Below are 6,000 nucleotides of genomic sequence, written 5' to 3' on the forward strand. Positions count from 1 at the left end.
TATATGTTTTAGCTGCGGAACCTCTGGGACAAATGATTTTAAAATCTCCTGATGTTTCAGGTATCAATGTTCCTCGTACCAATTTTGAGTCAAAAGTGTATCAACATGCGGACGATACAACTTTAACACTTAAGGATAAACAGTCTATTGTAAATGTTTTTAACCTTTTGGAAGTATATAGTAAGGGTTCTGGTGCTAAAGTGAATAAAGATAAATCAGAATTATTATGTATTGGCAATGGAAATATTACACAAGCTGAACTTGACAATTTTCGGATAAAATTGTGTGAACAAGTTATTTGCATTCTTGGCGTGTATGTTGGTGTAGATTTACGAGTATGTAATGAAAAGAATTGGGACACTAAAGTTACTTCCATAAGAAATATTTTGAGAATGTGGTCACAAAGACAATTAACCATACAAGGTAGAGCTACCGTAATTAGTTCCTTATTGATGTCGAGATGTTGGTATTGTCTTACTTCACAGACTATGCCTCTGTCAGCTATTACTGATATTAAGAAGATTTGTATTGATTTTTTATGGTCAAATGGTGCTCATTTAGTGGCATATGACACTATCATTGGCAAAAGAAAGGTTGGTGGTTTAAATGTGCCTGATATTGAGTTAAAATTAAGATCATTTAGATTAAAGTTTTTATTTAGGTGGCTGGATATGTCCTGTACAGCAGCCTGGAAGTGTATGTGTAGCTATTTCTTTAACAAAATTCTTGATTTAAATCTTGGATTTGAAGTAATTTATTGTAAGTTTCCAAACAAATGTTTGCGATCACTGCCCATTGTTTATCATGAAATGTTAAAGGCTTGGTATGCCTTTCAGACAGTGAATGAGGTGTACTATAATGAGGACGCCTTTTTTGTTTACGAACAACCTTTGTTTTTTAATTCTATGTTTTTGAATGTCGACAAGCCTATTTTCATTGAATATTTTGCCAAGGCTGGTATTGTCAAAGTCAAGCATTTGACGTTTGAGGTTATTTCCAAGTTTCTCAATTCAAATGCTGTAGCTGATATTATTAAAGAGAGTAACCCAGATATTGCTAGGGATACTATTTTATCTCATTATGAAACTATTTTGAGTTGCATTCCAGTGAAATATAAACAAATTATTTTGAACTATGTGCATTCTAATATAAGAACAGACTGCGGACCTAAAATTACTTATACGGATGGTTGTGGAACAACTGTACAACTCCATCCTCAAACTACACGGGATATTTATGCTTGTTTTATTCGTTATTGTTTTCGAAAGCCGAAATCATCTGAATATTGGTCAGATATTTTTCATGATGTTTGTCTTCCACAAGTTTTTGCAATTATGTACTTGCCTTTTTTACCCTGTGATGTTATTGAAGTTCACTTTCGTATTGTGCATAACACCATATTTACGATGGAGAAGTTAAAGAAAATTGGCACTGTTGTTAGTGATCAATGTCTAGTCTGTACGTCTGATTCGGAAACTTTGCAGCATTTATTTCTTGACTGCTCAGAACTTTCGGATTTTTTGGCTTATGTTCAAACGTTAATTAAAAAACTGTTTTCGGCTGCTGATCAAAATTACGTTTCGGATATATCTCTTGGAAGTCTTATTTTTCTGGGTTACACAAGGAAAATTAAACGTACAAATCCGTTTTTCATTAACTTCTTTCTGGGTGTAGTGCGTTTCTGTATTTTGAAGAGACGTAATCTAGTAGTTGGTAAGATGATTAAATTGAACTTGAAGACGTTCTTCAAGTACACGTTTCGAAAATATTTTGACTATGTCCGATTCTATTACCAGATGAAGAAGAAGCATCGGCTGTTTAAAAAGTATATTGCTGTTGATAACAATTTATTAAAGGAAATTGATATTTCCCTAGTATCAGAGGATTTGACATCATATGTCTTAGATATCTGATTATAAGCACAGTATTATTGAGGATTAAAGAATCCGTATGATATTTTTAGTATGTATGAATTATAGCAAAAGCCTGTGATATGATATTTTCATACAATTCTATAATATGCTTTAAATGAACTGTGAAGAAATTATTTTTAAAGATAAAAAGCACTCAAGGCTCACATTGATATTTCATTATGTGATATTCAGCAAAACTGTGATATTGTTTGATTTAAATTAATTGAATATGTGATTTATATGCACTGTGAGGAGCCTTCGGGGCCCCAACCCCGGGGTCCAATTTGCTGGGAAAATTAAAAGTATATTTTAAAGATAAAAAAAAAGCACTCAGGACTTTGAATCCTGCGATCCGAGTTCAAGTCTCGGTAGAACCTGAGCAAAAGGAAGTGTTCCTATTGATTTTGTAGGTTTTCTTGCATTTTCACCCATTTATGCATGTAAACAATCGATTGTGTTGATGAAAAAGTTAAAAACACATTTCAAACATAATAAACAATAGTGCTGTTCTTCTCTGATAGATAATTCTGCTATGACATGCTACGCGCGTATCTTGTTTGTGCTATCTTGAACATAATAGTAATCTAGAGCAACGAGCGTGTTAAGCGGTTCTATGGTGTAATGGTTAGCACTCAGGACTCTGAATCCTGCGATCCGAGTTCAAGTCTCGGTAGAACCTGAACAGCAAATGTATTTTACTCTCATTTTATTTAAGCATTCGTTTACATTTTCTATATTCAGCGAAATCGCGAATGATATCAATACTACATCTCGGAATTTCCGAAAAAGATCAACTACCATCTCTCAATCAGATGTATCTGTTCTCTTATCATTTATCTGTGTTCTTTCAAATACAGCAATCATTTAGGCAACGATATTGTAATAACTGCGCACTTTTCTAAAATGTATATCTTTAATATGAATAAAAATCATTGACATGATTAAAATTCCTATTCCAACGATTGGCCGAAAACATTTTACACTGGTTAAAATTCTCAAAATATTAACGCCCATGTAGGGACTCGAACCCTAGACCCTCAGATTAAAAGTCTGATGCTCTACCGACTGAGCTACACGGGCTTCATACATGATGAAATCCACAGTAATCGATTCACAGATTCTATTCAGCATACATTCTGAACCCACAACGCATATCTATATCATTACAACAGTACTCCTTTAAACATAATTAACAAACGAAAGTTATTATCGATTCTTCATCTCATGATTTAGTTTATTCATCCTTACTGTTTACCAGAATACACTTGTTATTACTCTTCAAAACTAATGAATTTCTCTTAACCCGTTTCATGATACTCGTTTTAAACCGGAAATCAATACTATCGTATATAATGTTTACTTAAGAGGTCTATATGTGAAATCTTTCTGAAACACATGAAATTTTCAGAGATTTCAGAATTCTACTAATCGTATCAAAACGGTGTTGTCAGAGCATAGTAAAACTGTAAATGTTTCAGTGATCCGTTCAATACACTGTATGTTGTCCAGAACACGGCGTCTCACCACCAAGCGGTTCTATGGTGTAATGGTTAGCACTCAGGACTTTGAATCCTGCGATCCGAGTTCAAGTCTCGGTAGAACCTGAGCAAAAGGAAGTGTTCCTATTGATTTTGTAGGTTTTTCTTGCATTTTCACCCATTTATGCATGTAAACAATCGATTGTGTTGATGAAAAAGTTAAAAACACATTTCAAACAATAGTGCTGTTCTTCTCTGATAGATAATTCTGCTATGACATGCTACGCGCGTATCTTGTTTATGCTATCTTGAACATAATAATAATCTAGAGCAACGAGCGTGTTAAGCGGTTCTATGGTGTAATGGTTAGCACTCAGGACTCTGAATCCTGCTATCCGAGTTCAAGTCTCGGTAGAACCTGAACAGCAAATGTATTTTACTCTCATTTTATTTAAGCATTCGTATACATTTTCTATATTCAGCGAAATCGCGAATGATATCAATACTACATGTCCGGAATTTCCGAAAATGATTAACTATCATCTCTCAATCAGATGTATCTGTTCTATTATCATTTAACTGTGTTCTTTCAAATACAGCAATCATTTAGGCAACGATATTGTAATAACTCCGCACTTTTCTAAAATGTATATCTTAAATATGAATAAAAATCATTTACATGATTAAAAGTCCTATTCCAACGATTGGCCGAAAACATTTTACACTGGTTAAAATTCTCAAAATATTAACGCCCATGTAGGGACTCGAACCCTAGACCCTCAGATTAAAAGTCTGATGCTCTACCGACTGAGCTACACGGGCTTCATACATGATGAAATCCACAGTAATCGATTCACAGATTCTATTCAGCATACATACTGAACCCACAACGCATATCTATATCATTACAACAGTACTCCTTTAAACATAATTAACAAACGAAAGTTATTATCGATTCTTCATCTCATGATTTAGTTTATTCATCCTTACTGTTTACCAGAATACACTTGTTATTACTCTTCAAAACTAATGAATTTCTCTTAACCCGTTTCACGATACTCGTTTTAACCGGAAATCAATACTATCGTATATAACGTTTACTTAAGAGATCTATATGTGAAATCTTTTTGAAACACATGAAATTTTCAGAGATTTCAGAATTCTACTAATCGTATCAAAACGGTGTTGTCAGAGCATAGTAAAACTGTAAATGTTTCAGTAATCCGTTCAATACACTGTATGTTGTCCAGAACACGGCGTCTCACCACCAAGCGGTTCTATGGTGTAATGGTTAGCACTCAGGACTTTGAATCCTGCGATCCAAATTCAAGTCTCGGTAGAACCTGAGCAAAAGGAAGTGTTCCTATTGATTTTGTAGGTTTTTCTTGCATTTTCACCCATTTATGCATGTAAACAATCGATTGTGTTGATGAAAAAGTTAAAAACACATTTCAAACATAATAAACAATAGTGCTGTTCTTCTCTGATAGATAATTCTGCTATGACATGCTACGCGCGTATCTTGTTTATGCTATCTTGAACATAATAATAATCTAGAGCAACGAGCGTGTTAAGCGGTTCTATGGTGTAATGGTTAGCACTCAGGACTCTGAATCCTGCTATCCGAGTTCAAGTCTCGGTAGAACCTGAACAGCAAATGTATTTTACTCTCATTTTATTTAAGCATTCGTATACATTTTCTATATTCAGCGAAATCGCGAATGATATCAATACTACATGTCCGGAATTTCCGAAAATGATTAACTATCATCTCTCAATCAGATGTATCTGTTCTATTATCATTTAACTGTGTTCTTTCAAATACAGCAATCATTTAGGCAACGATATTGTAATAACTCCGCACTTTTCTAAAATGTATATCTTAAATATGAATAAAAATCATTTACATGATTAAAAGTCCTATTCCAACGATTGGCCGAAAACATTTTACACTGGTTAAAATTCTCAAAATATTAACGCCCATGTAGGGACTCGAACCCTAGACCCTCAGATTAAAAGTCTGATGCTCTACCGACTGCGCTAAGGCCATAGCCCATTAGTCTCCACAGCTGAACCATAAAAAAAAAGGAAAAAAGGAAAGAAAAGAGGGAAAAAGAGAGAAAAGAAGAAAAGAATGGAGGGAAAGAAGAGAGGGAAGAGAGGGAGAGAAGAAAGAAGAGAGGGAGAGAAGAAAGAAGAAAGAGAGGGAGATCCAGAAAAAAACAATTGAAGGAGAGTGAGGTAAAAAGAAGAGAGGGAGAGGAAGGAATAGAGGAGAGAAAAATAGATGGATAAACAAAGACAGATGAGATAAGAAAGATTTGAAGAAAAAGTAAATGAGATACAAAGAAGATAGACTAGAAGAAAGCAGACTGGAAGAGAATAGAGAGAGAGAAGAAAAAGAGAAAAATAAAATTGAAGAAAAGAAAGTAAAAACAAATGATGGACTGAAAATAATATTGATGAACTAGTTTAACCACATATAGAGTTTGTGTTTTCTAGAACTCTGATGATCTTTGGAATTTTCGAACAATTTTCTATGCACACACTCTATATGTTTTTAACTAGTTCATTCAATCTTCTTTTCAGCATCATTCGCTTGTTTTTTT

General features: G+C 34.0%; 6 non-coding genes across 6 annotated transcripts; 4 read left to right on the plus strand and 2 right to left on the minus strand.

Annotated features, from left to right (window-relative positions):
- The first annotated feature begins 2,520 nt into the window (after positions 1-2,520).
- On the plus strand, positions 2,521-2,592 carry Trnaq-cug. The gene has a single exon. It is a non-coding gene; the product is annotated as a tRNA-Gln (tRNA).
- A 328-nt stretch (positions 2,593-2,920) lies between these two features.
- Positions 2,921-2,993, minus strand: Trnak-uuu. The gene has a single exon. It is a non-coding gene; the product is annotated as a tRNA-Lys (tRNA).
- A 452-nt stretch (positions 2,994-3,445) lies between these two features.
- Trnaq-uug lies at positions 3,446-3,517 on the plus strand. Its single transcript has one exon. It is a non-coding gene; the product is annotated as a tRNA-Gln (tRNA).
- A 222-nt stretch (positions 3,518-3,739) lies between these two features.
- Trnaq-cug lies at positions 3,740-3,811 on the plus strand. Its single transcript has one exon. It is a non-coding gene; the product is annotated as a tRNA-Gln (tRNA).
- Positions 3,812-4,140: 329 nt separating this feature from the next.
- On the minus strand, positions 4,141-4,213 carry Trnak-uuu. Its single transcript has one exon. It is a non-coding gene; the product is annotated as a tRNA-Lys (tRNA).
- A 754-nt stretch (positions 4,214-4,967) lies between these two features.
- Trnaq-cug lies at positions 4,968-5,039 on the plus strand. Its single transcript has one exon. It is a non-coding gene; the product is annotated as a tRNA-Gln (tRNA).
- The last annotated feature ends 961 nt before the right edge of the window (positions 5,040-6,000 follow it).

This window comes from Pecten maximus, unplaced genomic scaffold (assembly GCF_902652985.1).
Source record: "Pecten maximus unplaced genomic scaffold, xPecMax1.1, whole genome shotgun sequence".
Classification (NCBI taxonomy): Eukaryota; Metazoa; Mollusca; class Bivalvia; order Pectinida; family Pectinidae; genus Pecten; species Pecten maximus.